Source organism: Peromyscus leucopus, chromosome 3 (assembly GCF_004664715.2).
Source record: "Peromyscus leucopus breed LL Stock chromosome 3, UCI_PerLeu_2.1, whole genome shotgun sequence".
NCBI classification, from domain to species: domain Eukaryota; kingdom Metazoa; phylum Chordata; class Mammalia; order Rodentia; family Cricetidae; genus Peromyscus; species Peromyscus leucopus.
Window position 1 is genome coordinate 110376060 of NC_051065.1, and position 26040 is coordinate 110402099.

Here is a 26040-nt window from a genome sequence, read left to right on the forward strand (position 1 = left end):
ATCATCCTGTCTTTTTATTCACAGCAATAGCACAGGGACCAAGACAGCTCCTTTAACCAGGACTGCACAATAATAGTTTATTTTCACTACATTTGAGTCTGTGAGTGCTAAGAAATTTTTGGTGTAAGTGACATCTCACTGCATCACAGGTGCATAATTTCAGTGTCCTTGCCAAGTGCTTGAGTCTTGGTATCTACTCAAGAAGCACTGTTAAGTTGAATTGACTTTGAAGAGGTCATACATACCAACTAGCCCAATCACTGTAGGGGTAGGATCAGAACCACCATGCAAGATATCCTGTCATGAGCCACATTCTGGAAATGCATTTCAGTCCTAGAGTGAATAACTCCAGGAGTCAAAGCCATGAAATTAATGTTCTATATGATACATTTCTCTTTCATGGAGAGAAAAAAATAAAAATGCTACCTAGGAGAATCCCAGGAGTGCTCAATCATAAATTCATAGCAAGTTTAGTGTGCTAACTCTTCAAGCAGTGCCTCATGCCCAATTGCTATAATTAAGTGAATTAGAAGAAACATTTAATGCCATGTACCCAGTCATTATGCTAGTAGAATCAGCATTAGTTTTTAGGAATGTAAACTATTACATATTCTAGAGACATTTTTTTGAAAAGTACACACTTCTCTCTAAGGATTTAAAACCTTTAGACTAACATCAATTGGCTGAGGACAAAGCTTAATTGGTAGTGCTTGCCTAGAATGCAGGAAGCCCTGGGTTTAACCCCCAGCAGCCCAGCAGCTGTGTGTGGTGGCATATGCCTATTATCCTAGTACTCAGGAAGCAGAGGCAGTAAGATCAGGAGCTCAGACCATCTTTGGCTACTGTGATAGTTTGAATGAGAATGGCCCCTATAGGCTTATTTGTTTGCAAACTCAGTCCCCACGGTATAAACTGTTTGGGAAGGATGAGGAGGGTGTGGCCTTGTTGGAAGAGGTGTGCCACTGGGAGTGGGCTTTGAAGTTAAAAAGCCCATGTGGTAAATCATAAGGACGTAAGCCTCATGGGTGAGCTTCCATAGGGAGAGAATTTGTAATTGTTGGACAGACATATGAAAAGGTTCCAGTATATCCTGTAGAGCCAGCTGCCAATATATAGACTTGTAAGTTTAATAGTTTGATATAAATATAATATCATTTGTGCAATAAATGTAATATATTTATATATATACATACATATATATTATTATTAGTTTGGGGGACTGTGAGGAAGCTATAATTGACAGTTAGTTCTGATAGTTAATCTGTATATATAAAACGAGGAACTCTGCTCAATAAATGAGTCCTGATTTAAAAAAAAAAAAAAAAGCTCATGTGGGTCTATGTCTTTCTCCCTGTCTGATGCCTGAGGATCAGGATGTAAAGCTCTTAGCTACTGCTCCGGCACAATGCCTGTCTGCTTCCTTCTGTGTTGATGAATGACTAACCCTCTAAAACTGTAACTGAGCTCCCAATTAAATGTTTTCTTTTATAAGAATTGCCTTGATCATGATGTCTCTTCACAGCAATAGATCAGTAACTAAGACATAGGGCCCTATCAAAAGTCCCTATTGTGGGAGTGAGGGGGAAATTTTTAATTCATGGGATTCCTCCAAAAAGGAAGGAGGCAATGTCTGTATTTTGTATCATCAACCCACTAAGTCCTTTTGTATTTTTTAAGTAACTTCTCTGTTTGTAAACACTTCTCCTTTCCCTCACCAGATCTCAGGCAGTCCAGAGGTGGCGGAGAGTAGTTAAACAGGAAGCAGAGCAAGGAGAGAAGCAGTCCCCACCCTGTTCCTACCATGAAGCAGATCTGAGTTGCTGGGGAGAAAAGCTAGAGCCACGCTGCCATCTTGATGTCTGAAGATGGGACTAATAAATTAACAGATGAGAAGTGTTTCCGAGGAAGTGTGGAACCTGCTCTAGACATTAACCTGGGGAAAGGAATGAAAATACAGCCATGAAGGTGCAAAGATAACAGTAGAGAAAATAAATGTGTATCCATCTCTACTTTATCAAACCCAGCTCAGTTAGCCAGCGTCTCCCAGTCAACTGCTATTGCTGTGTATGATGGTTCATCTCCACTCTCAGCTTGACCGAATCTCCAGTCACCTTAAAGCACATTTCTGGGCTTCTCTGTGGGAGCGTCTGGAGAGGTTTAACTGAGGAGGAAAAACCAACCCTGAATGTGGGAAGCGTCGTCCTAGGAGCTAAGGTTCTGGACTGAGCAAAAAGGGAAGAACTGAGAACACTGGCTGTGCACCTGCGTTCACCTCTCTCTGCTCCCTGGCTTAGACAGAACGTGACCAGTCACCTAACCTTACCGCCACCATGGTCTTTTCTGCCATGACGGGCTGGAGCCCCTCAAACACAGGGCCCAAACAAGCCCTTCTCCCTTAAGTTGTTCTTGTCTTCCGCACAATCTGCGGTGACCTCGGTGATGATAAGCACGTGTGGTTGGTCAGGGATAAAGATAGGCTGCTGATGCCAGATGGTTCTCTTACAGTGAAGAGACCACCGGGACATAGATCTGGATTGTAGGTTTCTGTTGGAAATGCTGAATCTCAGTCCCTGTCTGGGACATACATAATGAGATTCTGCATTTTAACCAGACCCCTGTGATCCATTTTATATTATAGTTTTGTTTGTTTGGTGCTGGGTTAGAAGCCAGTGCTTCACACAAGCTAAGCACACACTAAGTTTCAGCCACAGATCTATCTTTTTTTTTCTTTTGTTGGTACTGGCATTGATTTAGAAAACTCAGCATAAGCTGGGTGGTGGTGGCGCACACCTTTAAACCCAGCACACAGGAGGCAGAGGCAGGCAGATCTCTGAGTTTGAGGCCAGCCTGGTCTACAGAGTGAGTTCTCAGACAGCCTGGGCTACACTGAGGAACAAACAATAACAAAAGAAAACTCAGGATAGTTTGGATTATATGCTCTACGGGAAATACCTCTTTTTATTTTTGTTTCTTTTTCTCTTTTTTGAGGCAGGGTTACTCCTGTCTCCGGAGTGATGGATTGCAGGGTGTGCAGCATTATACCCTGCGATAAATGCCTCATTTTCATCTCACCATTGTAGCATGCTAAATTAGAAGGAACTTAAAATTGGGAGACCTGGGCCATGGCTATGTCATCCTGGTCAAATTGTTTCTAGAAGTCCATGCTTTCTTGTGGTTTGCTTAATCACTTGAATTGAAAAGTCCTATCTGGCGTTGACACTCAGTAATTCTGAGAAATTTTGTTTGAGGCAAAGGAAAAAATTAAAGCCTCATTGAAGTTTATTAAAGACTGTGATAGATTGCTTAATGAGCTTCTGCTGCGCTTCAGTGAGGGAGGGTCTTGTCCATGCACCAGGCTCATCGCCTGGGCCTTGGTGGGAGCCCAGATGAAATGTAATTTCCTGTTTAATCATAATTATGGCTTCTGCACCGAGGAAGAAGCACGTTGATAAGAAGATTATTGCCAAAACAAAATAATATTTAGTGTGGCAGGTGGCTAGGAGTTTCTAAATCATTTGTGTTGGAAGGATAGGTAAGTTCTTCTTTTAAAAAGGATTTTATTTATTTATTCATTTATTTGCTTACTTATTTAGAGACAGTCTCTTGTAGCTCACACTGGTTTCAGACTCCACATGCAGCTAAGAATGTCCTTGAATTCCTGATCTTCCTGCCTCCACGTCCTAGTGCTGAGATTATAGATGTGTGCCATCATACCCAATTTTTAAAATATTACATTTATTTATTTATTTGTTTGTTATTTATTTATATATTTATTTAGTGTGTGTGTGTGTGTGTGTGTGAATGCATGTCTGTGAAGGTGAGTTTGTAGATGTATGTGTGTGTCTGTGGATGTGTATGTATGTCTTTAGATGTGTGTATGTCTGTAGATGTGTGTGTCTGTGGATATGGATGTATGTTTATGTGTGTATGTATATCTGTGTATGTGACTGTGGATGTGTGTTTGTGTGTGTGTTTATATGAGTATATATGTCTGTGAGTGTGTATGTGTGTGTGTGTGTGTGCGTGTGTATGAATATATATGTCTGTGGGTGTGTACATGGGTGGACAGATGCAGAGGTCAAAGAACACCCTACAGGTGTCTGTTTTGTCCTTTTTCCCCCACCAGAGTGGGTTTTGGGGACAGAACTTTGCTTGTCAGGCTTGGCAGCGAGCACCTTTACCCACTAAACCATCTCACGGGCCCCCCAGTTTTATTTGTTTTGGAAATTGAACCTGGGGCTTGGTGCATGTTAGGTAAGCATTCTACCAACTGAGCTACATCCCGGGTAGATTCCTTATTTGAAACAATGTAGCTAATTGGGATTGTCTTGGTCTATAAAAATTTTTGTTTCAATTTGAAGAGAAGAGGAATTGCGCAGTTGAAGAACAAAACAAGAACCGCGTGCATCCAGACAAATTCGTACTCAGGTAACGTGGGTCATGGAGAATACCAAATACTTGAAAGCACGTTCCATGGGCGTCACTGACTCATTTGTGACCTTGGCAGTCTCCTTCCACTCCATAGTCCTGAAGGAACTAGATTGGATTGTTCCAGTCTGCAACTGAACAGATCTCCTTCATAGGGGCTGCCTGGACTTTGGGTTGAGAATTATAGTAAGGCCTCAAAGCAACCTGATCAGGAAAGAAGTGATCAATTAGTAATGTCTGCAATGAGCAAGGGAATAGGGAGTGAACAAGGAAATTCCATTTGTCTGCAAATTCCTGGGCTAGAAGATCTCTGAAGACATTGATTGCTTTAAATATTTCATCCTGAAAACATTTATTTAAAAAAAAAGTTGTATAATAGGAAAAAATCTAAAGAAATAAACTGATTTCTAGATTTATTATTGCTGTTTTGCGGTCTTTTAACAGCTTGAAATACATACGTGTTTTTCTGTCTTAATAGCTACCTGCGGGATAAGCTCTGAGGAAAAGAAAAATATGGTTGGATTTAACAGAAATTCAGCGTGAGGTATCTGCTAGGTCGGAAGTGATTTATGTAGGAATCCTGTTTTGTTAGAACATAGGCTGTTGTTCCATTCAGAGCCCTTTATATGAAACAGATGCCCAATGTATAAATCAGGCACCCTGCAGTAAAAGAGATGGCATTTTGTATAAATTATGGTGCATGGAGGAAGTTGAGGCGTGGATGAACAAATTTTCTTTGGCTTTTTGGTGTAGGAGTCATTTTATCAATCATCTCTCTGTGGTAATCCCCCTCTACCCCTGTGCTCCTATTAAGGGAGGTGGTAACGAGGAAAGAGTTGGAAGGTGTGTGGAGGAACTTGTCTTTGGCCTCACAAGTCCCTCCATATGTCCACTCAGGGAAGCTCTGTAGGTCCCTTCCAGCCTCAGGTACCTTTGGTTTTCCCCAGATGTAACCCTCAGAGGAAACTACATCATCGTCCTCTTGCAGAGTTACGAGAAGGAATGCAATTTTTTATCCATCACTCTCTTCAGTGACGTACTTCTGCTTTCCCACTTAAAAGGTGGAGCAGCTGTGTAGACGGCTCAGTTGATAAAGTGCTTGCCTTGTAAACGTGAGTACCTGAGTTCTAGCCTCAGAGCCAACGTTAAAAGTAAGTCCAACACTAAGGAGGCAGATACAAGTGGATTCTTGGGACTCACTGGTGAGGTAGTCCAGCCTACTTGGCAAGTTCCAGGCCAAAGAGAGACCCTGTCTCAAAATACAAGGTGGGTAACACCTGAGGAACAAGAGCAATGGTTGTCTTTTGTACACACACACACACACACACACACACACACACATGCACACGCACACGCACATGCACACACACACACACACAGAGGGGGGGAGGGAAGGAGGGAGGGAAGAAGGGAGGGAGGAGGAGGAGAGAGAGAAAGAGAGAGAGGCAGGGGGATTTGCTTTTTCTGTAACTCCCTGGTGGATAATTTCTGGTGGAGACAGTTAATGAATCATTCCCCATGCACCAAAAGCAGCAAGATCCTTCATTTACTCCTTGCTGTAGTAAAAACCACTCTTTAACTCGGTGAGTGTGATGTACAACTTGCCACCCAGGTTACAGTTCTCAATAAGACATGTCTGGTGTTCAAGGTTTACAGTGCAGCAAAGGACCAGGAAATGTTCTGAATGACAGAGAATTCAAATATGAGTTTCAATGGATTTTGAAAGCACTTCCTTTCAGAAAAATGTTAATTTTCTTTATTTTGATTTTGTCATATGAAATGATAGCATATTCATCTGGTTAAAAAAATAAAGAAGAACTCAAGGGAACTGGTGATGTAGCTCAGTGGTAGAGGGTTTCCCCTGCACTAGGAAAAATAAAAAAAAGTCAAAAGGAATTGTTATTCTGAGTAGGGACTCCAACTACCTCATTCTGTCTGCTGGCCTCTTTGTAACAGGTCTTATTCGCGTGTTGTGTTGCCTTCTGGCTTTCATTTCCCTGTGAATATACTGTTGCTCTTTGTCCTTTTCATGGAAATTAGGATGCCCTGTGCCATATCTGCATCCCTCATTTTTCACCTCATGGTTTTCCTGGGGTGTTTTCCGCATGGGACAGAGAGCCTCTGCTCTTCCCCTGCTGAGTAACGTCATTGTCCCTTGGCTTGTTTACCTGCCTGTCCTTAGAAGGGCAGGGGGTCATTTCCAGCCGTTGTTCCTGCTCACAGCTCTAACAGGGTGTCTGTGTCACTCTGCTTAGTGCTGGCTTAGGTACAGATGTAGAACAAATTCCCGGGAGTGGACTCGCTGAGTGAAAAGTCAATGCATTTGTAATTTGGATCGCAATTGCCAGCTAGATCCCCAAAGGGCTGTACCATTTTGTACTCTTGCCAACAGTGTATGAGAGTGCAGAATTCTGCTATTTATTCCAGAATGTGTTATACAATTTGGAGATTGGGTCTTTGCCAGTTTAATACGTAAAAATGATATCCCTGTACAGTGCTGCTCTGTATTTTTCTTATTATTAGTGAAGTTGAACAGCTTTAAAATAGCCAAGAGCAATTTCCATTCCTCTTTCTGTGACCTGTCAGTGCTTTGAGAATATTCTTTTTCACGAAAAAAAATCTCCTCTACTTCCTGAATGTATATCTTAAAGATCTACGCTAAGCCTCCTTACAGGTACTCGTTCAACTTTTTAAGTATACCTGCAAGTTGGGTGGAGCTAGTCTGTGTTGTTTTTTTTCTTTTCAAGTGTGCGTGTGCGTGTGCGTGCATGCATGCGTGCATGTGTGTGTGTGTGTGTGTGTGTGTGTTTACATGTATGTGGGAGCACATGTAGGGAGGGTGCAAGTGTACTCTTGTACATGTGCCAGGGGAGGCCTGACATCAAGAAACTTTCTTGAATGGTCCTCCACGTTATTCTTTTGCATCTCCTCCTACCCCACTCTCTCTCAGAAAGGGTCTCACGGTGGTGCCCAGGCTGGCCTGGAATTCCCAGATATCTGTCTGTTCCTGTCTCCCAGAGTGCTAGGATCAAAGGTTGTGCCAACATACCCACTGAGGCAGAGTCTCTTTATGAAACCCAGAGTTCACCTATAAGGCTAGTCTCACTAGTTAGTCACCTGCCCCAGGGGTGCCCCGTCTCTAACTCCCAAGGGCTGGAATTATAGGACAGGCACCTCTACCACCTAACATTTATGTCGGCCCTAGGGATCCAAATTCTGGTCCTTTTGCATGGGTGGCCAGTGCTTTAACCTTGGAGCCATCTTCCTCCTAGTCTGTTTTCTTAAAAAGGAAAACTGAGGTTCAGATTGGCCGAGTAAGCGACAGTTCATATGATCAGGAAGGAAGAAACCTGAATTTCCAGGGCTCAAGGGGCTTATGGGTAAATCAGCCAGGGGTGTGTGACCTTCGTAGCACAATGTTGTTATTTAGAGTTCACGTTCAAGAGCCACAACTGAGTTATCAAAAAGGTAAGTAAGCAAAGAAACAAAAAAAAACCTCAAAATGTTTTAAGTTAGTCTACCACTTTGTGTTGGTCACATCCAAACCTATTCTGGGGAATGTGCCCCCTGTGGATTGGATACCCTGCCTGAGGCACGGGTAGTGCTATGTAGTACCACGTGTCTTAGACAAAAGCCAGACTTAACTCATTTGAACTGGTTCTCATTACCAAACCCTCAAGCAGATGGATGGAGACTCGTGCCGCTACATTTGTTCTGGGAGTGTGTGAAGGTCCAGCAGAGATCAGAAACGCAACACACTCAGTCCACCCAGCCAATAGTCACCCAGGAGGGTGACGCACACCACTCACACCGCAAGCCCAGGGAGCCAAGACCAAGCAGAAATGACAACCCGCCTTTGTCACACAGAAGAAAGGTCACAGAGTGACCGAAAGTGTGAATGGCCCCTGGAAGGCAAGCACATAAGCCAGACTTCACCCCAGCTGGTTTCACACTGAGGGCCAGGAAACTGCAAGATGCTGCAACCTCTTTGTCCCCAGCTGCCCTGTATCAACCTTGTGGGAACCTGGGTCATAAGTGGTACTGAAGCCTTTCTCCAAGGTCCTCTAGCTGCTTGCCCCCCACCTGCAGGCCCCACAGTGCTTGAGAGGACCGTTTTCCTTCCCAGGTGACCTCTCTGTTCAAAGCTGCTTGTGCTGAGGATGAGAACTGAAACTGGCCTCCAAAGAGAAAAGTGAATTAAAAAAAAAACTTCGTTCGTTTACAGCTCTTGACAAATCTGCAAGATAGGACACAAGAGTATTACTAAATGATTAAAACCCCAGGTTCTCCCCTCCGGGAGTAAGTGTGGGAGAGTATTAGATGACTGCTGAATAATGTAATCACTGCAGCGTTCTGACAGCTCAGACATACAGCCAGGACGCCCCTTTCACTCTATTTACCAACCGCGTTCGAGAAGCCATCTTCCTTCTGGCAAGTTTCCCCATTTTCCTTTACTTTAGTTTATTGTGACTCAATAAAATATGAACCTGGTGGGTTGCAACTTACTTAAAGCAGCAGTCACATTTTTTATGCAGGGTAGGTGGTGTGTGGTAACAGGATTCGGGAAGTGTCTGTCTTCGGTGTAGACATTTAGGAGGCAGGAAGGATGTGGGTCCCTCCCACAAAGGAAGGAGAATCAGATGGACTTGGATTGGCCGAGTATTTAATTAAAGTGGCACTACCTTGTACATTCACTCTACTGTTAGGAATCAATTCCTGAATTTCTTCCAGATGTCCATATTTGATGACAATCAAAGCAGAAATGTTCCCAGGAGGGAATAATTGCTTTGGTTCCTATTAAGCTGGCTGTGAGTGGTTAGCAAAAACACACAGAGCAGCTGGTCCAACATGATGTCTAAACGGAAGCCCTTCCTTCTGTGTTTCCTTCCTTGTGTGTACTGCCACTGTGGAGTTTTTACTTTTTAGCTCCACGTTCTCTAAGCAGTCAAACAGGGCAGAGCAGGGGCTGGGGAGGTGTCTTCGTTGGAGAAGTGCTTGCCATGCCAGCGTGAGAACCTGGGTTCAATGTCTAGAACCCACTCTAAAAACTCAGGAGAGGTGGCATGTGCTTGTAATCCCAGCGCTAGGGATCCCTGCAGGCCAATTCGCCAGTGAGTCCCAGAACTCAATGAGAGACCCTGACCTTGTTTCAAAAAAAAAAAGTAGATAGCTTCCGCAGAAGGATAGCTGAGCTTGACCTCTGGCGCATGAGCATGCATGAACACACACACACACACACACACACACACACACACACACACACACACACCTATAAAGTCAGGCCAGAAAAGGCAAGTATCAAGCATAACCAACCATGGCCAGCCTTGGGTACTCTGTCACGTAAGCCTCACTTTATCAACCATTTGCAGTCATCCATGCCCTTGCCTTGTTGAATGTTTCTTTAAGATTTTGTGGACTTTGTCTCATTGGCTACCCTTTCCTCCCACATCTGATAGCATATTGTAGAGGTGCGTTAAATGTCTTTAGAGTTAATAAGTTGTCTAAGGCAATACTACTAAAAATGCACAGCTAGAATTTGGGCCAGGTATATCAAATTTTGAGGCCAGTGGTCTTATATACCAGATGTTCTGTGAAAGAGACTTTTCCTTATGGCCAGGGTATAGATGGAGAGGACCTCAGCATTGCTAGACTAATTCAAGTAAGAGGTGCTTCAGGTACAGTAGACCAGTCCCGCCAGTCAGCTCCCAAATAACCACACAGAGACTTCTTATTAATTATAAAAGCTCAGCTGATAGCTTGGGCTGGTTTCTAACCACTCTAATAACTTAAATTAACCCATTTCTATTAATTTACTTTCAGCCTCGTGGCTTTATTCCCTCTATCCTATTTTGTGTGACCGACTTGTTCCATGCTGGGCTGGCTTCTTCTCCCCATGGCATCTCCTGGTGACTCCACCCTTCTTCATCCCTGTGCTCTCTTCCTGTCTGCAAGTCCTGCCTAACCTCTTCCTGCCTAGCTATTGGTCATTTAGCCCTTTATTAAACAAATGAGAGTGACACATATTCACAGTGTACAAAAAGATTAGTCTACAACAGACCAGTGTCTAGTACGTGTGACAAAGAGACACAACACAGCTGTCTGCAAAGGAATTTCAGGCCATTGTCTAGAGTCCACAATGAATCTGTCTAAACTTGTTCTGTGGTTTTATTATGACTGGCAATAGTCAGTCAACTCAAATTGAAGGGACAGTTAGTGAAGTGAAAAATCAAAAGTTAGCAAAAAAGGGTGGTAGGAGAGGTCAAACTCAAACTTCAAAGTATTCTTTAAGTTTTCCTTCTAATATTTGAAGTCTCATTTTTTTTTTTTACAAAGATCTAAGTGTCTAGAGTGGCTTTTGATTGGGTTTTAAATGGAGGAAGCTAAAATTCTATGACCATGATAAAAACTCAAGGATGGCAACTGCAAAAAAACTTTGAAATTCATTTTAAGAAAAAAAAGCAAGTATCTTCTTGGTATCTATTTTTTTTTATATGTGAGCTTTTGTCTTCCTTTGTGTGTGTGTGTGTGTGTGTGTGTGTGTGTGTGTGTGTGTGTGTGGTGTGTACATGTTCTTGTGTGTGTGCACATGCTTATGGAGGTCATAGGTCAATCTCATAGTTTCCACCATGTTGTCTGAGATAGGGTCTCTCAGTGTCCTGGAACTCACTGATAGGCTTGACTGGCTAACCAGTGAGCCTAGGACTCTCTGCCTTTCCAGCTCTGTGATTATAGCTGTGTGCCACCATGACCAAGGATCGAACTCGGGTCCCCCTGCTTGGGCAGCAAACACCATGCCAATTGAGTGATCAACCTCTCCAGCCTCCCCAGTGCTGGAGATCAAACTTCAAAATCTTTCTGTTTGAGGCAGTGTGAAGAGGTCAGAGACACCCTAGCATAAGGTGCCGCACTCTTTGAAGCAGCCTTACTCCTGTCTGTCAGGGCCAGTGTCTTTTTCTACTCTGAGATTTGGTCTCTTCATCTTACAAAGAAAAGGTATTTGCAACTTCTCTGCTAGTATGTCATGAAGAATCAATGTCGTTAAAAAAGAAGTCACCTCATACAATTTGTGTCAGTTATAAACACCCTTTAAATGTGAGTTGGGCTGTGAATCTGACATGTGACATCTCTGCTGGGCATCTGTTATATTTATTGAAAGCACCATGATGATAAACGTTACGGCTTCTATTAGGAGCCAAGTTCAATGTACATCACTGAGGTTGCTCTTCAGCTTGCTGGGCTGAGGTTGATTTGTGTGTGGTTTTCCAGTTTTCCCACTCAGGAATAACACACCTACAGCAGAGTGTATGACTTTTAAATATTTACTGCTTGGTGGAATTTAGATATGAACATACACAGCAGTTTCGAACCTAGATCTACATGGAGCATAATTCCAGCATGCCTTGTCCTTCTTCCAGGGAAAACTAATACCTTTTTTTTTAAAAACAAACAAACAAACAAATTTGCAAATGCAACAGCATATGTGTGTGTGTGTGTGTGTGTGTGTGTGTTCATATGTATGTGTGGTACAAACATGTGAATGTGCAAATGTGTACATTTGTGTACATACATGTGGAGGTCAGAGCAGGACACTGGGGTCTTCCTTTAATTCTCTCTACCCTATTGCCTTGAGACAGAGTCTCTCACTGAACTGGAAGATTACCATGTCAGCTAGGCTGGCCGGTCAGTGAGCTCTCAAGATCTACCTGTCTCTGTCCCCCAATGCTGGAGTTGTAGGCATGTACAACCATGTCATGTAACTTTTGGGTGTCTGTAGTCCTACAGGCAGGGAGGAGAAGACAGAAAAATTCCTTGGGCTCATTGACAAATCAGTCCAGCCTAATTGGTGAGCTCCATGTTCAGTGAGAGAGAGAGACCCTGTCTCAAAAAACAAAGTGGAAAGCAACTGAGGAAGATGCCAGCGTCAGCTTCACATCTCCATACACATGTCTGCACACATACGTGCCCCCTTACACATGCATGCATCCACTTGAACATGAACATACACCACACATGCATACACAAAGGAAAAAAAGGTCAGTCATTTTATGTAACATTCCTCAATTTCAGTTAGTGTGATGTTTCTCAAGATGAAACTCAGGATGTGTATTTTTGACAGTGATGCCACAGAATTGCCTTTGTGGCTTTCTAATTGCTTATGAGATATGTGATAGTGTCCATTTGCCCACAAACTTTAGCTGCTGTTATAATGTCACCCATCTGTATTTAGAATTATAATTCTACTATAATGGAGAGATACCCTTTCTCAAGTTTCATTTCTTTATTGTTATTTACTTGTGAAATTTCTGTTTATTATTTAGTAGAAAGCTAATAGCCTTTATTTCATTCAATACTTATTCATTCAATACCTATTCATTCAATAACCTTTATTTCATTCAATACTGTGGTAGTTTGAATGTCATTGGCTCCCATTATCTCGTAGGGAGTGGCACTATTAGAAGGTGTGGCTTTGTTGGAGTGGGTGTGGCCTTGTTGGAGGAAGTGTGTCACCGTGGGGGCAGGCTCTGAGGTCTCCCATGCTCTGGATACTGCCCAGGATCTCAGTCTGCTTGCTGTTGACTACATGTCAACATGCAGCAGCTCCCTCTCCCAGCACCATGCCTGCCTGCATGCCACCATATCCCACTGTGATGATAATGAACTAAATCTCTAAACTGTAAATGAGCCACCACAATGAAATGCTTTCCTTTGTAAGAAAGAGTTGCCGTGATGATGGTGTCTCTTCACAGCAATAGAAACCCTAAGACAAATACTTTGATTTTGTTTGGTTTTGGTTTTTCAAGGCAGGGTTTCTCTGTGTAGCTCTGATTGTCCTGGAACTTGCTCTGTAGACCAGGCTGGCCTTGAACTCAGAGATCTGCCCGCCTCTGCCTCCCAAGTGCTGGGATAAGAGGAGTGCACCACCACCAACCAGTTTAGTTAGATGCTTTCTATATCAGTTACTTGTCTGTTGCTGTAACAAAATGCCTGACAAGAGCAACTTGCAGTAAAAGGTTTGTTTTGGGTCATAGTTCCAGGCTGTAGTCTTCTACAGAGGGGCAGTCATGGAGCAGAGGCTTTGAGGCAGCTGGTTACACTCTTTCTGCAGTGAAGAAATGGAGAGCAATGAGTGCCCCTGCTCAGCATGCTTTCTCCTTTCTTAGTACAAGATCCATCCCACGGGATGGTACCACACACACTCAGCATTGGTCTTCCTGTCTAGGCCTTCACAGGTGTGCCCAGAGGCTTGTCTCCTTGGCCATGCTAGATCCTGCCAGGTTGCTATGAACCATTATGCTTTGTATTCATTATTTGCCTACTTGGTACCAGCCTATGTCATGAATATGTAGTTCCCTGTGTAACATCCATTATTATCTTTTATTTTTAAATATTTGTACTTAATAATTTCTTTCAAAAAAAAAATAGTTACATATAGACACACTTTAATCCTAGCATTCAACAGAAATCCATCTGATTCTGTAGTTCAACACATGAAACAGCAGCATGGTATATAATAAAGCAAGCTAATTAATGATTAAAAGAAAAGTATATAAGCGTACCAGAAACTAGAACAATAAGCATTCGGTGGTTAAGCATTTGACTGGTTAAGCTTTCCAGTAATTCACTGAGTCCACTGAACCTATGAAATCAGCTGAGGATAGGTGAATAGTGATCTGTGTAACTGGCCTCCATTAATATTAAGATTCCTGATTATCACTATTTTATTACTCATCTTGTCTCACCTTTACTCACTGGGAGACCCTTCAAGTTGACTCTTCTACCCCACTGTTCGCTGAGTCCACTTTGTTGTTGTTTAGTACTTCCCCATTTTCTAGAATCACAAAATGTTCATCCTCATCTTGTGCTTTCCCTGGCCCAGCCCCAGAATCAATCATTTCTGTAAGAAACATTGTCCTTTTCACTGGGAAATGGCCTTGACACTGAGATCTAGGTTCTTTGTGTGGGCAGTGTGATATGATATCACTGCTTCCATTGATTTCAAGTTCTCTGAGCAGAAGGAGCCAGAAACTGTATGCGTGTGCACTAACATGCACACACACAATACACTCTCATGTGTTTGTCTCTATCATCTATCTGTGTCTCAGCATACACACATAATGTATAACCATGGTACCATACTGATAAGTCGATTTCAGTTAACTGAGGGTTTCTGTGAGCCTCCATTCTGTTCTTATTTGTTATCCTCTTTTTGACCAGCAAAACCACAATCTCACCCATAATATATAGATAGAACTAGATAGGAGACTATGTCCTTATCTTGATCTCTCACACCATCATAAATTAGGAGTAATGTATCCACTAACTTGCTCTGCCTTTTCATAAATGTAAGTTCAGAATTAACAATCTACACCCTTCTGAGATTTGATTTTTTTTTTTTTTTTTCGAAACAGGGTTTCTCTGTGTAGCTTTGCCTTTTATTTTTTTCTCTTTTTTTTTGGGTACAATTCTTTATCATTGCGATGTATAGTAAAGAATACTGTTTTCAAGTTTTACATAGGTTCCTGTGCCTCAGCCTCTTCCCACCTTCAGGGATTATTTTATGTCACTTGGACTGTAGGGCCCTCTGACAGTCCATTGTTCTGTCTGGTTCCCCACTACATCCCACTTGATTCCATTTGTGTATTCACCTCTGAATGTAAAACATTAACATAATTTAGAGATTTTACTCAGGTGTCATCTCTCTTCTCTTCCACTCTCTCCACATGTCCCCACCATTTCTACCCATTCCTTCTTTTTTTTTTTTTTTTTTTTTTTTTTTTTTGAGGGTCAGTATTGGTTATTTTTCTATTGGTGTGATAAAAACACCGTGGACCAGAGCAACTTATAGAAGAAAGAGTTTATTTGGACTTAATTAATTCTAGGGATTAGAGTTCCTCACGGCAGGGAATCCTGGCAGCAGACACTGTGGCAGGACCAGTTGTGAGTTCACATCTTGCACACACAGCAAGCAGGAAGAGCTAAGACAAAATGACATCTGTCTTTAACCTCTCAAAGCCCACTCACAGGGGCATAACTGAAGATCACACACCTCCCAAATCTTCCCAATGGCACTACCAACTGGAGATCAAGTATTCAAAGGCCCAAGACTGTGGAGCTGAGGAACACATCCATAAAACTACTACAGGTCCTCACTATGTAGCCCAGACTGGCCTGAAACTTGCTGTGTAGATTAGGCTGGCCTTGAACTCACAGAGATCCACCTGCTTTTGCCTCCGACATGCTGGGACTAAGGACGTGTCACCATGCCTAGCTCCACTCATTTTTTATGTGTGTGTGCATGCAGGTGTGGGGTCTGGAGGACAACCTCCGGTGCCATCCTCAGGAATACCATCTACCTACTTGTAGACAGAGTCAGTGGCCTGAAGCTCACCAGTTAGATTAGACGGGCCAGTCAACGCACCTTAGAAATCTTCCTGCCTTCACTGCCCCAGTGCTGAGATTGCAAACCACCAAGCCTGGCATTTTACATGGGTTCCAGGAGTCTAACTCAGGTCCTCATGCTTACACGGCGTATTAGTTACTTTTCTGTTGCTGTGATGAAACGTCATGACTGAGTTAACTTATGGCAATATTTTATTTGTACGGACATGTGATTTTATTTGTATGTTAATAAATACAGTTGCCTAGGGGTCAGAGTTAATAGCAAGCCATAGCAGAAGTCTGGCAGTGGTAGCACATACCCTTAATCCCTATCACATGACAGGCAGATCTCTGTGTGTTCAAGGATACAACCAGCATGGAGACACAGACCTTTAATCTCAATACTAACCATAGAGACCTGGAGGTCTGTATAGACAGGCAGTGACGAGGAGGTCATGTGTTTGGGTTTACAACCAATGAGAAGGCAGAACAGAAAGTCAATAAAAAGACAGATACACAGGAAGTAGGTCTCTTTCAGAGGGGAAGGACGACAGCTGACAGCGAGGGCTAAGAAGGAGGTCTTGGTCTTAGCTCTTGGCTACTGCTCTGACCTCTTGGACTTTTAACTCTACATTTGGCTCTGTGTTTCTTATTTAATAAAACTGTTCAGAATTACATCTACATTGACTTAGAGAAGGGAGGGCTTATTTTTGGCTTACTGTTTCCATAGCAAAGAAGCACAGCCACAGACAGTCATGGCGGCCGGAGCAGCCCCCCAGAGCATACATCTTGAACCATGAACAGGAAAACAGAGAGACAGTGGATTTGAAATGGTGAGAGTCCTTTGAAACCTCAAAGCCTGACTCAATGATGTACTTTCTCCAGTAAGGCCACACCTTCTAAGCCTCCCCAAATAGCCATCAGCTGGAGATACCTGGATTATGTGGTATGCAGTAACATGCCTGTTTGATGAGCGGAGTCTGGCACATGAGTATAGAGATGCCCTAAAAAAGGATTAAAGGTTTTAAACACATTTTATAATCTGTGAGAGTAACGTGTAAGGAGCAAGAGTGTCAACAGCCTGTCACAGAGGTTGGGTAGCCACAAGTTCGTGGAGTAAAAATTGTATCTAAGATTAAGGTGGCTACTCAGTGGGAATTTGCTTGTATCAGAAGAGATGCAATAGAGATGTTTATGTAGCTGTTTTTTTTTTTTTTTTTTATTTACAATCTGCCATGGCGGGGAAAGGGGTACAAGTTGCATCTGTGCTCAAGGACCTTCCCTGCTTCCAAAGACTTAGATTCTGTGGAGAATCAGAGAGCAAAGACAGAAAGAATCTGACATGAGTAACAGTAAAAAAAAAAAAAAAAATTAAAAGGAAGATTTTAAAAAGTGGTGTTTGATGTCAGTTCACTGGGCCAGATAAGACTGTTCAATCAAGATTTGAGGAAAAGACCAATTTATCAGACTTCAGGATGGGCGTGGAGCCTTAGTGGCTTTGGTAAGAGCCACATTAGGACAAGCTCTTTGTCAGGAAGAGACTTTAACAGGTCTGAGGACTTAGGCTACCATGTAAACCTGTAAAGGTGCTAAAAACAGGTAAAAACAGATAAAAAGCCAAACAGGGGGACCTCTCCATGTTACTTGGAGTCCAATGTGGGTAGACTGAGTCAGAGTTCTTAAGAAAAACACATTGGTGAAACAGCAAATGCAGTGCTCGTGAGCCTTTAGGTCTGGGCAGCAGTTCACCACAGGGGAAATACAGAGAACAGAAAGATTCAGCTGACTCCTATTGCACACCCCACTACAGAGGAAGGAAGTCTTCAGGGATGGAAACCTCCCCACCTACTAATGGGATGGGTCGGGGACACTTGAGGTAAAGACCATGTAGGGTGACTGAAATCCCTGTGTTACATTGCATACTTATTGGTCTTCTATTGATGTTAAAAAAATATTTACTGGAAGCCGATGTGTCTTGGTTCCTGGTGACTTCCAGGAATATCAAATGCAATAAACATCAGTTTATAAACATAGATATAAAACAGTGCAAGTCAAAAAGATTAAGCTTGTAGGAGCTATAGGCAGCTGTCTATCCCAAGGAAAACAGTGTACATATCTCTCCTAGGTGCAGTTCATCCAGCCAAGGGGAGGGTACAAGTCTAGCCTAGGAGCTGGGGAACAGGCATAACTGAGGAGGTAGGTGACTATTCCTCCATTGACCCTAGGCTAGACTAGGCAGATAGCACCAGCCCCATCAAATTCCCTAGGGGCAAAGGAAATGCCCAGAGATCCCATGAAAGTGCTCTACCCAGAGAGCTAATACAAATGGATAAAATCTTCTCATGCTGAATCCAACCTTGGTAACAGTTTGCTTCGGTCTATTCTTTGTGGACTTCTGTGATCACCTGACATCTGCTTGGAACAGGTGACAACAGACTTTCAGACTTTCAGACTTTTTTAAGTGCTTTACCAGGCTTATCTCTGCAACCTCACTGTTTGTCAATAGGATGGGGGTTCAGGACTTTACATCATTGTCCTGCCCACCTTCTACAAAAGGGTTTCATTCTGTATACATAAGTGGTTTTCAGATTTAGAGTTGAATTTGAGAGACATGCCAGTGCACCCAAAGAAGTGGAGAGGGAAACCAGTTCCCAGACACTAAACATGGGTATCGTACAGGAAGAAAAGCAGATGCTCCAAATCCATAAGGTTATTAAACATTCCAGTGTAAGGATGGATTAGCTCCGAAAGAGTTTTTGGCAGGGAGGTGTTAAACACCCCTGAAACAATAAAGGTTACTGTCTTGACATTGGTCACATTCCAGAAGTGGATGGTAAGATACTCATAGAAGGTGTCACATGCTTTGGTTATAGAAATATAGCCAAGACTAAACTTTAAGTGTCCCTTCCCAGTGGTCTACTTCCTGTAGTGCTAGAATGTGCTATTAAGTTGCTAGAGAGAATTATGGCCCAAAGTCCTTCTCAGCTGTGGGTCCTGTATGCTTCAAGATGAAAGTGCCAGACATTATGCATCAGCTAGGACGATCATGGTGTGAGTAATTATGGAGGAAACCAACTTTCTGATTGGACCTAAGGGCCTTGTTCCACAGAGAAAAATTCATGTCTGGTACTAGGAACTGAGATAAAATGTGTGACCAGGGAAATCATAGGCTCCAACAGAAAAATAATTGCTTTTGTTTTGATAAATAACTATGATATACAGGCTGAAGTGCTCCCCAGCACGTGTAATTATGAGCAGGGGTGATTACTGCTGGCAGTGTCCACGTGATTATTTTTCCTGTTTCTGATTTTCTTCCTTTTCGACACTTGTATTTTACAGCAAAAGCAATACCACTGAGACTTAGCACCAAGGACAGTCTAGAAACAGAGATAGAGTTAAAACAAACAAGCAAACAATATACAAAGTCTCCGTGCCCCATGAGAGTTAAAACACCAGAGAGTTAGACTTCTTTGTCGTCCCCTTCAACAGATCATTGAAGAATAGTGGTGGAAAGAATATAAGAGCTGGAGGGACAGATGGAGTGTCATATTGCAGTTTCCTCCAAGATTAAAGCTTTCTATCTTGGGTAAAAATTTGTTAAGATATAAGATGCTAAAAGGGAGGTGAAACATTCCATTCTGCAGAGATGCTCTTTAAACTCAGGAAGTCAACAACTCAAAGGCTTCAGGAAGTCCCTGAAACCCACCAGATTCAATAGGGTCTTCCTTGTCCAAGCATATAGAAGCTGTAAGGGTTACTTAGAGACCCTAGTAGTCAAGCTAAGCTGCCTGGAAGAAGCAGAGTCCAGCCTAGATACCTAGAAGAGGCTTAGAGCAACTAAATTAACTACTGAATTAACTGGAAAGGAGATTCTCCAACCTGTTGCCCTGCCTGCAGGCTGGGTAGTGTGCTCTAAGTTCCCAGTTTTGTGAGCCATCACTCATGCTGGGGTGGGCTTTTGATGATGCAGCTGTATTTGACTCATTTTTGCTCCTGTAAGTAACCCCTTATCAATATTCTTGTAAGTAACCCCAAGTTGGACTTTGGTCTGCTATCAGTTTCCTATTTGGAGTGACTGGATCTTTGTTCATGTCTCCCCAGGAATAGTATCATCTAACACATTTTCTTATATCCTCTTATTTCCCATGAAACCTGACAGATTACACATACTCTGTTGCCTCCCTCCCTACTTAGTCCATACTATTGGAAATAGCTTTCTATCCCTCCATGGAGAACCTCCTCATGCCTTTTTCACAGAAGCACGGCTCTCCATTGTGGATTACTCAGCCACTCGGCTGCATGTGGCCAGAGAAGCATTTTGTGATATTTTGCTGTGATTGACAATAATATTATAGCTTGTGTGTGTTCTTATATTATGGGAAGCATAATGTGTAGCTGGAGTTTTCCTGCCTTGCCCACAGTCAGGACAAATCCCTGCCACCCGCCAGTCCCACAGCCGCTCAAACCCAACCAAGTAAACACAGAGACTTTATATTGCTTTCAAACTGTATGGCCGTGGCAGGCTTCTTGCTAACTGTTCCTTTATCTTAAATTAACCATTTCCTTTTATCTTAAAGTAATCCATTTCTACAAATCTATACCTCGCCACGTGGCTGGTGGCTTATCAGCGTCTTCACATGCTGCTGGTCATGGCGGCAGCTGCAGCGTCTCTGGTCATTGAGGCGGCTGCAGTAGCGTCTCTTTCTGCCTTTGTCCTTTTATTTCTCCTCTCTGCTAGTCCCGCCTATCTTTCCTGCCTAGCCACGGCCGATCAGGTTTTATTTATTAACCAATCAGAACAACTTGACATACAGACCATCCCCCAGCACAGCCAAGTGCAGACCATCTCAAACACCTGCACTCAGGCCCATGGTCCTAATCATCCTCTATACGGACCTGCTGGGTAACGCCACAAGGAACCCAAGAAGGGCTCCCACAGGACATACAAATCATCCCACAGCACTAATGTCAGTATAAATTCCTAGAAAGGGAATTACTGAGTCAAAAGGTGAATGGATATGTAGTCTTATTAGACAATCCCAAATCCCCTCCATAGGGGTTCTACTAGGATGAGTTCTCACGGCAGTGCCAGATGATGCCTCTTTTCCTGTCATCCCCTGCAATGCTCACTTGCCAGGGTTTAGAATTCTTATAGACCTGGCAGTAGAGAAATGGTGTTTAAAAATTATTTTTAATCGTGTGTCTATGTGTGAGTATGTGCACATGAGTGCAGGTCCCCTAGAGTTGGAGGTAAAGAATGTTGTGAGCTATACAGTGTGGGTGCTGAAAGCCAGACTCAGGTCTTCTGCAAGAGTAGTGTGTGCCCTCAACCACTGAGCCATTTCTGCAGGCCCAAGGAATGCTATTTTGATGCTGTTGTAATTTTTGTTTAGCTAACTAGGAGGGAATTTGAACATGTTGTAAATTTGAGGGCCATCTGTGTGTGCACGTGTGTGTGTGTGTGTGTGTGTGTGTGTGTGTGTGTTGAGTTTTGTTTCTTTGTGTTGTTTCTCTTCTTCTTCTACTGGGTTTTAAAGCCTATTTCATTAAAAAAAATAAGCAACAAAAACATTTGCTTTAGAGACCTCATATTATGTAGCCAAGTATGCCTCAAACACGTGATCTTCCTTCCTACCATAGCCTCCTGGGCAAGAGAAGAGATCTTGGCTTTTTTTTCTTTTTCCTGATATTTTTTTTTCCTATGAGAAGGTTTGATGGTCTGTAATCCTGTCTCAGCTCTTGGAAATGGAGGTAAGAAAACCATGAGTTCAAGGCAACCCTGGACTATATATCATCATGAGTTCAAGGCATATATCAAGACCATGTTTCAAAAATAAAATAAAACAACAAAACAAACACATGCCAAAAGAAGAGGAGGAAGAAGAAAGAAAGAAGAGGAGGAACAGAGAGCAAGAAGATGACTCCAAGAATTGCCTCTGGATGTAGAATGTCTGTATGTGATGCTCAGACCTACCGCAGTCTTCTGGCAAATTCCTTAAAGACTTGAAACAAATAGAGATAGAGTAATAAATATAAGGACTGGAACTTTCCATATTCTAGTTCAAGTGTGGAGGCCAGAAGAGGGTGTCAGATTCCCTGGAGCTTGAGTTATAAGTGGGTGTGAGCCCTCATACGTGAGTGCTGGGAATCGAACTAGGGTTCTTTAAGGAATGTGCTCTTAAGTGCTGAGTCATCTCTCTAGCTCTGATAAAGTATTATTTTCTATTCTTTCTGACCCTCTAAGCACCCATTCTTTAAGACCAGTTGGGTGGCCCTAAGTATTGGCCTTTGTTGGAGTAGCAAAGGGGAAACATGGCTCATCCATCACATGTATCTGCAATTGTCCATCTTTAGCATGCATCAAAGTAACCCAGGGGGTTATTGAAACACTCTGCTAGACTCCATCTGCTATAAGAGCTGACTCAGGAATTCTGGGGTGAGGCCAAACATTTGAATTCTTAGGAAGTTCCAGCTGATGTCAATGCTGCGGGCACAGATGCTCTGCTCAGAGAACAGACATTATTATACTATATTTAGTCAAAGACACCTACTTCACTTTGTTTTTGAGATAGGGTCTCACTAGATACCAGGCTGGCCTCAAACTCATGACCCCTCTGCCTCAATATCTCGAGTACTGGGATCACAGGGGTGTGCCAGCACACCCAGCCAATCATAGACAAATTGAAAGCTCAAATAGGCTGTGGGGAGATGGCTTAGCCATTAAGCATTCCTGTATCTCTTGCAGAGGATCTGAATTTGGTTCCCAGTATCCACACCAGGTGACACACAGACACCTTTAACTCCAGTTCCAGGGGAGCCTCTGGCTTCTAAAGGCACCTGTATTCATATGCATACACCCTCTCCCTTGAGACACACATACATATACATAATTAAACAAGTAAAAAAAAAAACCTCAAGTATATCATGGCTTCTTTTTCTATCAAGAAATATAAGTCTTGGGACTGGAAAGATAGCTCAGCTTGCTGCATAATCATAAGGACTAGAGTTCAGATCTCAGCACCCATGCAACAAGCCAGGCATCTTCCAAATGCCTGTCACTCCAGCTCCAAGAAATCTAACACTCTTTGTGGCCTTCATGTGCACAGGTACACACACACACACACACACACACACACACACACACACACACTTAAATACAACTCTCTATGATCTTGAGTGAAAAATCTATTTTCTTACATTGTGTGGATGATATTATCTATGTAACTATCACTATTTGTTGCATTATTACAGTTTTCAAATATCAATTTTTCAAGATTTGCTTTTCTTTTTTAAAATTATGTGTACCCATGTATGTGGGAGGCTGTGTGTGTGCTGTGGAACAATCCCTTTCTATGAATATGTATTACTCTCATTGGTTAATAAAAAACAGACAGGCTGGTAGCTAGGCAGGAAGTTAGGCAGGAAAACCAAACTGAGAATGATGGGAAGAAGGAGAGTGGAGTCAGGAGAGATGCCAGCTAGCTGCTGAACAAGCAGGACATGTAAAAAAATGAGGCAATAAACCATGAGCTACATGGCAAAGTATAAATAGAAATATGAATTAATTTAAGTGTAAGACTTAGCTAGAAACAAGCCTGAGCTATTGGCCAGGCATTTATAATTAATATAAGCCTCTGTGTGGTAATTTGGTAAGCAGCTGCCTGATATTTGGGACCAAGCGGTTGGGACAGGAAATGTCTGTTTACAGGTATGTTCATATAAGGGCAGGTATCCCTGGAGGCTAGAAGGTGTTGGATCCCCTGGAGCTGGAGTTATAGAAGGCCCATCCATTTGTAATATTGAATTTAGTAACTTTTACCAGCAAAGAAATGGAAGGCCCAGTGTGTCTTGAGTCTTTCTTTCTTTCTCTATATCAGAAGAACTTGAGCATGCTTTCTTCTCTCTTTTCGGTATTTCTATTTGAGCATAAAGGCGACCAACTGCTTCCTGCTCTGAAGGGAGGGAAAGAAGTTATATTTGGATGTGGAATGTCCATCATCTCAGACATAAAAGAAGGTCACCCTGCAGGGGCAAATCGAGATCCATTCTGTCTGTCTTTTGACTGTGGAAGAATTGATTTCCAGGTGTATCTGTCCCCCTAAGCCAGAGCAGCCCCTGTTCAGCTGGGACCTTAGTGTAATTCATATAGAATCCTCAGCAGAAGAAAGCTGTCTGCAAAAAGCAGATGTCATAATTATGGTCGGGCTTGACTATTTTTACAAGTGGAGTTTGAGGCAATAATTGAGACACATAATACAACTTTATTTTAAATATGGAAGTTTATTTCCCACTCACTTAAGAAACAACACAGGGCCGAATGGCCCATTAATGTCATTGATCTGCAGCCTCCAACTGTTCCAATTGTTGAAGCTTCCCAGCTAGTGAGGGTTGGGGTGGGAAATAGGAAAGTCAGAGAAAAATCTCAGTTCGTTTCAAGGTCAAGGGCTAGAATTTGTATAAGACACTTCTGCACACATCCTATTCACAAGAACCATCGGGCACAGTTAGCTCTGTGGGTTTGCTCTGTATCCTGGTAGCCATGTTGAAGGCAGTAAAACTGATTTTGGAGCTTCAAAATTTGGGGCGGGGTAGCGAGGGAAAGATAAGAAGCATCGTGAAGCTTTGAGATGTGAGCCATTCATGAGGAAAGTCACAGACCACTCACCAGCCTTGCTTGGCTTGTTGACGGACTTTGCTGTGAGGGTTTCCAAAAGGAATTGTGAGGAAGAGTAGCGCATCAAAGAGGGGCAAATGCCCGCCTCCCCCTCCTATCACCGGTTTCTCATTGGCCAAGGTTACCCCACAAGGGATGTAACTCTCCTCTTTCTGTAGCTTAATCCAGCCCATGGAGGCTTCCCTGGAAGTAGACACGACGCACTGTGAATGGGACATTGCCTGGGAGGGAGAAAAAGGCAGTGAGGAGAACCTGAGAAAATGCCCACAATCTGTGTTCCAATGCTCTACTTAATGCAATTTGACTTTGTTGAGAACTGTTGTAACTGGTCCATCTCTGGGTAGCTTATAAAATGTAATGACTAACCAGAGGCCAATGAAGAGAAGGGAGTTCCCCTTGATCTTTGGACAAAAATTCTTAACATTATAGAGGAATCTCCACAGAAGGGGTTTTGTCTAGTATCTCTGAAACCTAAGGAAAGAGTCCATCCCTCTACCCTTCCTGCTCTGTAGATATCAATTCGGATGCTATAAAATATCTATCGACCCTTCCCTCCTCCCCTTCCCTTTCTCCTTCCTTCCTTTCCTTTATTCCTTCCTCTTGTATGTGATTTATTTTATTAGGAGCCTGACCTCCTTCATTCACACTTTCTTTCCTGGAAAGCAAGCAGAGTACAAACTGGCCACTCCAAATGGTTCAGAACAGAGGTGTTCAAGCAAGCTCACATATGCATTACGTTGTCTCTGAGTGAGCCTGACATATTTGTCTCCTGTGAACTTAGAAATACACATAAATCAAAAGTTAAACCAGGGGCTGTAGAGATAACTCAGAGGTTAAGAGTACTTTTTGCTCCTGTCAGGGACCTGGGTTCAATTCCTACCACCCACATGGTGATCCACAATCACCTGTAACTCATTTCAGGGGATCCAATGCCCTCTGCTGCCCTCCTAGGGCACTGAGCACTCACATGGCATAGACATACATGCAGCAAAAACACTCACACATAAAATAATTTTAAATTTTTTTCATTCAAAACTTAACCTAAAAAGAAGGACACACCAGAAACAGCTTTCATGGATTTTGAAGCACCTAGTTCTGCTCTTATTGGCCCTCAAGCTATTTGAGAGTAAGCCTGCTTCTCCTTCTTTCTAGAATTTGATCCTAGGTTTACCTCTGAGCGTCTCAGTAACTTGGGCATGTTGCCGAATACTCACCTAATTTCCTACATAATCAGGATTATAGCAGCATCAAGTATTACATTAGTCAGCTGTTGTTACAGGCATGCCTCCTTCACAAGGGCTTTGTGATGATGGATAATGAGGTTAGAAATGTCAAGCTACTGTCACAAAATACCTAGAAATCCAAAGAAGTTCTCCTTGTTGTCCATAGTTGTTATCATCATCATTCCATTGTTGGTCATTGTTTTGCCATTGAGATTCACAAAATGTTGGCTCTGGTCAAGGAATTTACTTAGCTCTGGAAAGGAATTAAAGGCTGTGGGAGTGGAGTTTGCACAGAATCAATCTTTCCATCATTAGGTTGTTGCAGGTGATGTCTGT

The 26040-nt window shown here is 42.7% G+C and overlaps 1 pseudogene; it reads right to left on the reverse strand.

The window, feature by feature from the left end:
* LOC114681918 overlaps positions 1 to 25679 on the reverse strand; it is a 53294-nt pseudogene extending 27615 nt beyond the window's left edge.
* Between the last annotated feature and the right edge of the window lie 361 nt (positions 25680 to 26040).